Here is a 12,138-nt window from a genome sequence, read left to right on the forward strand (position 1 = left end):
AAGATGTTAGATCATTCTTAGGACATGCTGGTTTTTACAGAAGGTTATCAAAGATTTTAGTGTAATATCTAAAGCCCTTGAGTAACCTTCTAACAAAGGATAATATTTTTTGAATGGACTGAACATTGTGAGGAAGCCTTTGTTAAACTTAAAAACTTGCTTACTTCTGCTCCTGTCATTCAACCCTCCTGATTGGTCATTACCTTTTTGAAATAATGTGTGACGCTAGTGATTATGCCGTGGGTTGCTGTCTTGGGACAAAGGAAAGATAAGAAACCCTTATGTGATTTACTATGCAAGTAAAAACTTTAAATTAGTGCTCAAATGAATTACACTACCACTGAAAAGAATTACTTGCAGTAGTATTTGCATGTGACAAGTTCAGATCTTATCTTGTTGGCTCACCTGTTGTTGTTTTTAGTGATCATGCAGCATTGAAATATCTTCTCTCTAAGAAAGATTCTAAGGCTAGATTGGTGCGGTGGATTTTGTTACTTCAAGAATTTGATATCACAATCAAAGACAAGAAAGGCACCGAAAATGTTGTCGCGGATCATTTGTCAAGATTGACAACCGATTCGAGATCTGACATTACACCAATCGATGACTACTTTCCTGATGAATCTTTATTTTCTGTCTCTACGATGCCTTGGTTTGCTAAATATTGTTAATTTTCTTGTTTCAGGACAATTGCCAGCTCATTGGAGTACCCAAGACAAAAGAAAGTTCTTGAACGAAGTAAAAAACTTTTATTGGATGACCTTATTTAATTCAAATATTGTCCTGATCAAATATTTCGAAGATGCATTCCTGACAATGAGGTAAGTAGTGTCATTAAATTTGTCATTCTGAGGCATGTGGGGGTCATTTCTCATCAAGAAAGACAACTGCAAAAATCTTACAAAGTGGATTCTATTGGCCCACCATGTTCAAAGACTCACATGCATTCTGTAAGATTTGTGAAAATTGTCAAAAGTTGGGATCTATTTCGAAACGTCACATGATGCCTTTAAATCCTATTTCTTGTCATTGAGATCTTTGATTGTTGGGGTATAGATTTCATGGGTCCATTTCCTCCATCATTTGGTTTCTTGTATATATTGGTCGCAGTAGATTATGTTTCAAAATGGATAGAGGCAATTCCAAGTCGAACCAATGATCACAAAATAGTGATAAAGTTTTTGAAAGAAAACATTTTAAGTCGATTTGGAATCCCTCGAGCCATGATAAGTGACGGTGGAACACACTTTTGCAACAAGCCATTTGAGTCTTTAATGAAGAAATATGGAATCACACATAAAGTTGCCACCCCTTATCACCCTCAGACAAGTGGACAAGTAGAGCTTGCTAATAGGGAGATCAAACAGATCTTGGAGAAAAACAGTGAACCCTAATAGGAAAGACTGGTCTTTAAGACTTAATGATGCACTTTGGGCTTATCGAACTGCTTATAAAAACATCATTAGGTATGTCACCTTATAGACTAGTCTATGGAAAACCTTGTCACTTGCCTGTGGAAATTGAAATAAAGCTTATTGGGCTATTAAAGCTTTCAATTCAAGCCTTGATGATGCTAGTCAACTGCGAAAATTGCAAATAAATGAGCTTGAGGAAATTAGAAATGATGCATATGACAATTCAAGAATTCATAAAGCAAGAATCAAAAGAGTTTCATGACAAGAAAATACTGAGAAAAACATTCAATGTTGGTCAAAAAAGTCTTGCTTTATAATTCTCGACTCCATTTATTTCCTGGAAAAACTAAGATCAAGATGGAGCGGTCCTTTTATTGTGAAACATGTGTATCCATATGGGGCCTGTGATATCGAGAATCCAAAGAATGGCAATGTTTTCAAGTTTCTCTCACCCCGGTCAAATGGCGGATAACGGTACTCCGTGACTCTTAAGTCGGTTCTTTCAGTTTCCCATGATAACTGATATCTGTGTATATAATTGTGCAATTCTCTGCTCTTTCTTCTTTCTTTGAATCTCCCATCCAATTCTCATTTAAAAATGGACAGCACTCTTGAAAAGTTGAAAAGGTATTTTCCCGCTCTGCCTCAAAATGCGATTACAAAATTTACCGTGCTAGGTGTGAAAGATTACGGTTGTTAATGAATCATGGAATTCCTGAAGATATTCGCTGGCTAATTTGAAGCAAAGGTCCGATTACAAGGTGAGTCCTCAATTCTTTCATTTCACACATGCCTGGAACAGGTAAAAAGCACTTTTGCAAAGAAACGTCGTGCAAAACGACTGAAAGTCTGTCACAGATGTGCCAGATGGAGCTTGTAATGCGACATGTCGTTCTTTAGGAATGGTATCTGTAAACCGTGAAGATAAGATACAATTCATTAAAGGATGGCCTGAGTAAGGGGTCTTTAGATAATCTTTTATTGACCCTTGAGACGCATCCTAGTGGAGATGTGCATCGTGTAATTCATGACTTATGGCCACAATTCCATAAAGAACATGATCGACTTAGTCTTGGGAATCTGACTAAAAAAAGACCCTGTTTGCCAGTTTTTAAGAAAACTGGATGGGAAGCCTATCCTCGACCCATAGAGGGCGTTTAAGCCGTTCTTGGACGTAAAACCAAGGGAAGATGTGAGCCACAATCACAACTACCTGTACATACATGCTTTTTCAAAATAAATAATTAATAAAGAGAGAGAGAGTTTGTGAGACTACAGCTGGCCTACATATAGGTGGTATGATTGCATTTTCACTTTTTCATCTATAAATTCTTCTCTTCCTTCCCTTCATTTCTACTCATCCCATATATTCATCAAATATAGAAGTGTGTAGAAATGGCAGGTTCCTCAAGTCATCATATAAGAAATATTTGTGTTTTCGGTGGATCCAGTTCTGGGAAAGAAAAAGAGTTTTTAGAATCAGCAAATCATCTGGCCGGGTACTAGCTGAGAGAAAGATTCATTTAGTGTATGGGGGAGGTAGCCTTGGGTTAATGGAGGTGTGTCAATGGCTGCATTTTTAGGAGGCAGTCAAGTTTTGGGGGTTGTCCCCAAAGCTTTAGCAAATGGGGACATCATTGGAAAAACAATTGGAGAAGAACTACAGGTCCCAACAATGTCTGACCGACTGAATACCATGTTTAACCATGCTGATGCTTCATTGCCTTACCAGGTGGTCTGGGCACATTGGAAGAGATCTTTTCATATTTCATCTTGGGCCCAACTGCACATTCACCATAAACCCATAGGTTTGTTAAATGTTAATGGTTTTTATGATAAGTTGCTGTCTTTCCTTGATCAAGCTGTGGAACAGGAATTTCTAACATCTTCGGCACGACGAATCATAATCTCTGCTGCTACTGCTGAACAATTGATTGACCAACTACAATCTTTCATCCCTGTCATTGATCCCTGCATGAGTCGTCTAGATTGGTCAACTAAGGAAAGCCGTAAAAAGCTTAGATTAGATTTGAGCCTTCATCTGTGAAACCTTGTGTCTTTTGGTTTTATTAATAGCATATTATTTTGTTTTGTTACTTCTTATGTTTGTTTAAGTGTGTTTCAGGTTTGTCATTGTTCGCTGTTTCAGGTGATGTCTTCTATACTCTATCTTTCTACCTTCGAACATTGAGGACAATGTCTCGTTTTGGTTGGGGGGAGAGGGTAGTAGTTTAAAAAAAAAAAAAAAAAAATACTAACTTTGCTAACTGTTTTTGCTATTATTAAAACCATTTGACAAAATTGTTATTAGGATGGCAGAGTATGGAATCAATTTTATTGACTCTAGAGACGCATCTTAGTAAGTTTCATTACCAAGGTCTATCATAATACTTCTTGAAATATTCAGGTTTACAAACTCTCACATTGTTATCACTTGATTCTGCTTTTATACTCATTTAACAAGTATTATTAAACCTTCATTTTCACACACACACTTTAACATATGATTATGGGTTGCACATTGGATTATTACATTAATTATGTTCTTTTGTTGAAGGTAACAACTAAGGGAAAAGGATAGTATATAATTTGCAAAAAAAAAAAAAAAAAAAAAAAAAAAAAAAAAAGATAGTATTGATGATAATAAAACGTGGATAAGTTTGGTTTCGTAGCCTCCTAACCTAAGCAATTAAGCCCGAAGGGGTGTTTTAACACCTAATACCCTAAAGTCAACTGACTTGGGAGCTATTGGCCCAAAGCTTGTTACATGGGTTAAGGAGAAAAGCTTAAGGGAATCAAACATTGCACTATCTACGTATCAGTATCTGCAACCCGAGTTGTTAAGCTCGTAGGGGTGTCTCAACACCTAATGCCCTAAGATCAACTGGTCTGGGAGTCATTAGCCTAAAACTCGTTACACGGGTTAAAGATACATTGTGTTTTAAGTTGTATGTGTATATAAATAAAAGAAAAAAAAAAAGAGAAAAAAAAAAAAAAAAAGAAGAAGAAGAAAAAAAAATAATAATCCCAACCCAAGGAAGTTCACCTTAAACATTTGAACATAATATTGTTTTCTTCCAACAAAAGCCCCATCATCTATGTTTTCATTGAGCACACAAAAAGAAGGTTTATTAATATCTTGTTTACGAAGTATGAAGCAGGAATATAAATTTAATGAGAGTTTGTTTTATCTGGATAGATTAATGGAAGTTGAATGATGAATGCCTTGCTTTGTGGAACTTGCAAATTGTTTCTCTATTTTAACGCTTTAGATTACTAGGGACTAGTAATAAGCTGGTTGGGGGGTGTGATTAATACTTAAAAGTGCATGTTTATCAAGTTTTATATCATCATTTTGCACTTGAAGTATCAATAACTCCTTAACTAAAGCATGTTTTATAATAACAAGTTTGATATTATAAGATACCTTAATTTATGGTAAATGCTCATTTTAAATGCAGGACTATCACATAAATAAAAGGATTGATTGATGAGTTTAAGCATTGAAAGTTAAAGGACAAAGAGATGGCCAAACTTAGAAAAGAGATGTCGGTGCAGTCCAAACCGGAACATTGCTCGGTAATTGGATCATATCTGGAGCTCTAGATTTTCGGATTTAGGTCCACTTTATATGGATGGAAAGGTAAGACAAAGGCCTACAACTTTCATGAGGAGCCCAAGATTTGAAAAGGTCGTTTTGAAGTCCAAAATTGAAGGAACAACGAAGAAGTCCGAAGCTGTCCTGCAGCCCAAACACTATTTAGTGTTCAGCCCATATCTTGAGTTCTAGAAGTCCAAATGACCTCATCTTTTTTTTTGTTGGAAAGCTGAGACAATTTCCTAGAACATTCTTGAGGATTCTGGGCAAATTATGATGTTATCAATGACGTCTTGATCAGACAAGAAGATAAGGATTGTTATCTAGTCAAGATGTGGCCACCCACTCATCAATTATAGTCAACAAATCAATAGTTCCAAATTTTGGCCTATAAAAGGAGGCACTTACCATGTATTGAGGCATCTTGGTGTTCAGATCAAGATCATGCTCTTGCTTTCTCTCTTTGTATTGCTTATGTCTTGCTTTCATTAATATCAAGTTTATGCACTTCATTTCCTTTCCTTTGTCTAGTTAACTCTTTCTCATTTATGTTCTTGTCTTGCTCATTTATGTTTCTTTCTTTTATTATGTCTAGCTAAGTTAATTATGTCAAGGTGAAAAGGTACACTAATGGTGTAAGAACAAGTATAATATAAACTTAACATGGACCTTAACGTTGGATACTAACATGTTTTTATATTTGTTATCTTGTTCACTTTAATACTTTGCTTGTTAAATGGTTAATCTAGATTTATGTTGTGTAACACTTGGTACAACAAATACTTGGCACTTTCATAGCCCATACTGTATGGTTTAACCGACACCTGAGCTATGAAAGGAACTTGATTTGTTGTTAACATAAGTTATAATCATGAATGCCTGCCAACATTTACAAGTATTAGCTTTATTCGAATAAGATAATTAATGTAATCATGTTAACAATTTATAATCTGATTGGAACCTCCTTTATGTGTGGTTTCCAATTGAGTAATAAGAGTTTATATTATACTTGTTTGAAGTACCATTAGTGGATCCTCTAACCTTGACATTTGTTTTTATCATTGTTTAATCCTTACGTTAATCTTTTATCTCAAAGTTCTCATTAATTTCTTCATCTTCTGTTATTATTATTATTATCATTATTATTATTATTATTATTTACATTCTGTTTATATTATATAATATATATCTTTGATCTTTTCATAAAGTCAGTATATAGGCTGGAAACCTGTGACCCGATCTTTAGATCATTCTCAGGTATAACAACGCCACGTACTGAGTATTATTATTGTTGTTGTTGTTGTTGTTGTTGTTGTCTTGTTATTTATAATTTATACAATTAACCTCTCTGTGGTTCGACCCCGGTCTTGCCGGGTTATTTATTACTTCGACACTCCTGCACTTGGGAAGAGACATCAAGCTTTTGGTCGTGTCAATTAACAAACCAATAGTTCCAAATTTTGGCCTATAAAAGGAGGCACTTACCATGTATTGAGGCATCTTGGTTTCCAGATCAAGATCATGCTCTTGCTTTCTCTCTTTGTATTGCTTATGTTTTGCTTTCATTAATATCAAGTTTATGCACTTCATTTCCTTTCCTTTACTTAGTTAACTTCTTTCTCATTTATGTTCTTATCTTGTTCATCTATGTTTCTTTCTTTCATTATGTTTAGCTAAGTTAATTATGTCAAGGTGAAAAGGGTACACTAATGGTGTAAGAATAAGTATAATATAAACTTAACATGGACCTTAACGTTGGATACTAACATGTTTTATATTTGTTATCTTGTTCACTTTTAATACTTTGCTTGTTAAATGATTAATCTAGATTTATGTTGTATAACACTTGGTACTTTCATAGCCCATACTGTATGGTATAACCGACACTTGAGCTATGAAAGGAACTTGAGCTATGAAAGGAACTTGATTTGTTGTTAACATAAGTTATAATCATGAATGCCTGCCAACATTTACAAGTATTAGCTTTATTCAAATAAGATAACTAATGTAATCATGTTAATAATTTATAATCTAATTGGAACCTCCTTTATGTGTGGTTTCCAATTGAGTAATAAGAGTTTATACTATACTTGTTTGAAGTACCATTAGTGGATCCTCTAACCTTGACATTTATTTTTATCGTTGTTTAATCCTTACATTAATCTTTCAAACTCAAAGTTCTCATTAATTTCTTCCTTCTCTTCTTTGTTATTGTTATTATTATTATTATTATATGTTCATAAACTCAATATATAGGCTGGAAACCTGTGACCCGATCTTTTAGATCATTCTCATGTATAACAACGCCACGTACTGAGTATTATTATTATTATTACTATTACTATTAATACTATTGTTATTATTATCGTTATTATCGTTATTGTTGTGTTGTTATTTATAATTTATACAATTAACCTCTCTGTGGTTCGACCCCGGTCTTGCCGGGTTATTTATTACTTCGACACTCCTGCACTTGGGAGAAGACATCAAACTTTTGGTCGTGTCATGTTTTTGGCGCCGTTGCCGGGGAGGTAAATTCTTGTATAAATTATAATATTTAATTTATTTTCTCTTTTCACTTTTCATTTTATCTAACTTTTGTTTTCTTTGTTTTGTTTTGTTTCTTTTTCTTCTATTTTTTCTTCTTCCTTTTCTTCTCTTTTTACACGTGCATGCGAGTTTGGTCACGTACATTAAGTGGTCGACTTTGTAGGGTATCCTCATCATTTTCAGAAAATATGGCCGAAGAAGATAATCAATCGCTTCATAATGAGAATAATGAGAATAACCGTATGAGAACACTTAGAGACCACATGAATCCCACAAGAACAAGTGCACCCTCATGCATAGTTTTCCCTCCAGATGCATTTCATTTTAATTTTAAGCCAGGCATTATTCAACTTTTACCATCTTTTCATGGTTTAGACCTAGAAAATCCATACTTGCATTTAAGGGAATTTGAGGAGGTCTGTAATACATATAATGACTCAAATTGTAGCATGAACACCATTCGATTAAAGCTTTTTCCTTTTTCATTAAAAGATAAAGCTAAAACATGGCTACAAAATTTGAGACCAGGATCCATTCGTGCTTGGGATGAAATGCAACAACAATTTTTAAAGAAGTTTTTTCCGTCTCACAGAACAAACTCTTTCAAAAGACAAATCATCACTTTCACTCAAAAACCAAGAGAAACATTTTACCAATATTGAGATAGGTATCGAGATTTGCTTAATACTTGCCCTCATCATGATTTTGAAACATGGAGATTGATTTCACATTTTTATGAAGGTTTAACACCTAGAGATAGGCAAATGGTTGAATTGATGTGCAATGGAACTTTCGAAGATAAAGACCTTAATGAAGCAATGGAGTACCTAGACTTGCTAGCCGAAAATGCTCAAAATTAGGACACCACAGGTACTTATGAGGCACCAAGTAAAACTCAAGCTCATACATCTAGTGGAGGTATGCATAACCTTAGGGAAGATCATGACCTCCAAGCCAAGTTTGCATCTTTAGCTAGAAAAGTTGAAGCACTTGAATTGAAAAAGAGTGGTCAATTAAAATCTATTCAAGACATTGTGTGTCAAATCTGTGAAGCCAAGGAACACTCAACAAATTATTGTCCAACTTTGCCTTCTTTTAGGGAATGCCTCCATGAACAAGCCCATGCTTTAAACAGTTTTCAAAGACCCAACCATAACCCATACTCCAAAACGTATAACCCTGGTTGGAGAAATCACCCAAATTTTAGTTGGAAGAGTGATAGCAACAATGCACAAACTTCACAGCCACCATTTCAAGCACACCATAATTTCCAAAATTCTCATGGATATGCACCTCCTTATGCTCCACCTCCTAGAAGAAATCTTGAGGAAACATTGCATGCATTCATTGAAAAGCAGGAGACAATCAACACTTAACTTGCTTAAAGCATGACAGATTTTAAAGATGCTTTTACAAAATTAACATCTGCTCTCAGTTTTCAAGAGAAAGGTAAGTTTCCATCTCAACCACAACAAAATCCAAAAGGGCAATACAATGCAAATGCGAGTAGTTCTGGAAGCCAACACATGGATCAAGTCAAATCAGTCATCACTCTTCTTAGTGGTAAGGTTATTGAAAAACCCATTCTTGAACCTTGTGACAAAGATGATGAGTCTATCTCTGAGGGTAAGGAAAGGGTTGAACCTGAACATTGCAAAGAAAAGGCTGATTCCCCGCCAACACTTCCATTTCCTCATGTCATGACCAAACAAAGGAAAGTCAATCACAACTCTGAAATCTTTGAAACTTTCAAACAGGTAAGGATCAATATACCTTTGTTGGATGCTATTAAACAGGTTCCTTCCTATGCTAAATTTTTGAAAGATTTGTGCACTGTGAAGAGAAAACTGAATGTGAAAAAGAAAGCCTTTTTGTGGATTTTGTTGTATTGGATACACAACCTGTTAAAGCATGTAATTCAATTCCTGTCATTTTAGGACGTCCATTTCTTGCCACTTCTAATGCATTGATTAATTGTAGGAATGGACTGATGAAGCTATCATTTGGAAATATGACATTGGAGATGAATATTTTCAACATTTACAAGCAACCTGGAGATGATAATGATTTACAGGAAGTGGACTTTATTGAAAAATTAGTTCATGATCAATTTCAAACCACTTCTAGTGAAACTGAGATTGATGAATCTGATGATTTGCAAATGGTCTACTTTCAGGAATCAAAGGCATGCAATTGGAGACCACAAATTGAAGAATTGCCACCACGATCAATTGAGCCCATACCTTCAAGTGTTCAACCACCAAAACCAGAATTGAAGCCGTTACCATTTAATCTCAAATACTCATTTTTGGGAGAAAATGAAATTTTTCCGGTAATAATCTCTTCCAAACTTAATGCACATCAAGAAGGTAAGTTATTACAAATTTTGAAAATGCATAAAAATGCATTAGGATGGACCATAGCTGACATAAAAGGAATTAGCCCTTTGATTTGCACACACGGGATTTATTTGGAGGAAAATGCTAAACCCTCTAGAGAAATGCAACGAAGGCTTAATCCTAATATGAAAGAAGTAGTGAAAAATGAAGTCATTAAGCTTCTAGATAATGGAATCATTTATCCTATTTCTGACAGCAAATGGGTAAGTCCTACCCAAGTTGTACCCAAAAAGTCTGGAGTCACTGTGATAACGAATGAGAAAAATGAGTTAATTCCAACTAGGACTGTTAGTGGTTGGCGCATGTGAATTGACTATAGGAAACTTAATTCAATGACTAGAAAAGATCATTTCCCTTTACCTTTCATGGACCAAATCCTAGAAAGAGTTGCAGGTCATGAATTTTATTGTTTCCTAGATGGCTATTCAGGTTACAATCAAATTGAAATTGCATTGGAAGATCAAGAGAAGACTACTTTCACATGTCCATTTGGTACTTTTGCATATCGAAGGATGCCTTTTGGATTATGTAATGCACCAGCCACGTTTCAAAGATGCATGCTTAGCATATTCAGTGATATGGTTGAACATTTTCTTGAAATTTTTATGGATGATTTTTATGTTTTTGGTGTTTCATTTGATGATTGTTTGACTAACTTAGAAAAGGTTTTGAGTAGGTGTGAAGAGAAGAATCTTGTATTGAATTGGGAAAAATATCACTTTATGGTAACAAACGGCATTGTACTTGGTCACATTGTTTCATCGAAAGGAATTGAGGTTGACAAATCTAAAATCGAGTTAATTGCCAACTTACCAACACCAAAATCTGTTAAAGATGTTAGATCATTCTTAGGACATGCTGGTTTTTACAGAAGGTTCATCAAAGATTTTAGTGTAATATCTAAGCCCTTGAGTAACCTTCTAACAAAGGATAATATTTTTGAATGGACTAAACATTGTGAAGAAGCCTTTATTAAACTTAAAAACTTGCTTACTTCTGCTCCTGTCATTCAACCTCCTGATTGGTCATTACCTTTTGAAATAATGTATGATGCTAGTGATTATGCCGTGGGTGCTGTCTTGGGACAAAGAAAAGATAAGAAGCCTTATGTGATTTACTATGCAAGTAAAACTTTAAATAGTGCTCAAATGAATTACACCACCACTAAAAAAGAATTACTTGCAGTAGTATTTGCTTGTGATAAATTCAGATCTTATCTTGTTGGCTCACCTGTTGTTGTTTTTAGTGAGCATGCAGCATTGAAATATCTTCTTTCTAAGAAAGATTCTAAGGCTAGATTGGTGCGGTGGATTTTGTTACTTCAAGAATTTGATATCACAATCAAAGACAAGAAAGGCACCGAAAATGTTGTTGCAGATCATTTGTCAAGATTGACAACAGATTCGACATCTGACATCACACCAATCGATGACTACTTTCCCGATGAATCTTTATTTTCCATTTCTACGATGCCTTGGTTTGCTAATATTGTTAATTTTCTTGTTTCAGGACAATTGCCAGCTCATTGGAGTACCCAAGACAAAAGAAAGTTCTTGAACAAAGTGAAGAACTTTTATTGGGATGACCCTTATTTATTCAAATATTGTCCTGATCAAATATTTCGAAGATGCATTCCTGACAATGAGGTAAGTAGTGTCATTAAATTTTGTCATTCTGAGGCATGTGGGGGTCATTTCTCATCAAGAAAGACAACTGCAAAAATCTTACAAAGTGGATTTTATTGGCCCACCATGTTCAAAGACTCACATGCATTCTGCAAGACTTGTGAAAATTTTCAAAAGTTGGGATCTATTTCAAAACGTCACATGATGCCTTTAAATCCTATTCTTGTCATTGAGATCTTTGACTGTTGGGGTATAGATTTCATGGGTCCATTTCCTCCATCATTTGGTTTCGTGTACATATTAGTCACGGTAGATTATGTTTCAAAATGGATACAGGCAATTCCAAGTCGAAACAATGATCACAAAACAGTGATAAAGTTTTTGAAAGACAATATTTTGAGTCGATTTGGAATCCCTCGAGCCATAATAAGTGATGGTGGAACACATTTCTGCAACAAGCCATTTGCTTCTTTAATGAAGAAATATGGAATCACACACAAAGTTGCCACCCCTTATCACCCTCAGACAAGTGGACAAGTAGAGCTTGCTAA

The 12,138-nt window shown here is 34.9% G+C and overlaps 1 pseudogene; it reads left to right on the forward strand.

Moving 5' to 3' along the window:
• Positions 1–12,138, forward strand: part of LOC140955631 (uncharacterized) — a 51,296-nt pseudogene that overhangs the window by 15,550 nt on the left and 23,608 nt on the right.

The sequence above is a fragment of the Populus alba genome, chromosome 5 (genome assembly GCF_005239225.2).
Source record: "Populus alba chromosome 5, ASM523922v2, whole genome shotgun sequence".
Classification (NCBI taxonomy): domain Eukaryota; kingdom Viridiplantae; phylum Streptophyta; class Magnoliopsida; order Malpighiales; family Salicaceae; genus Populus; species Populus alba.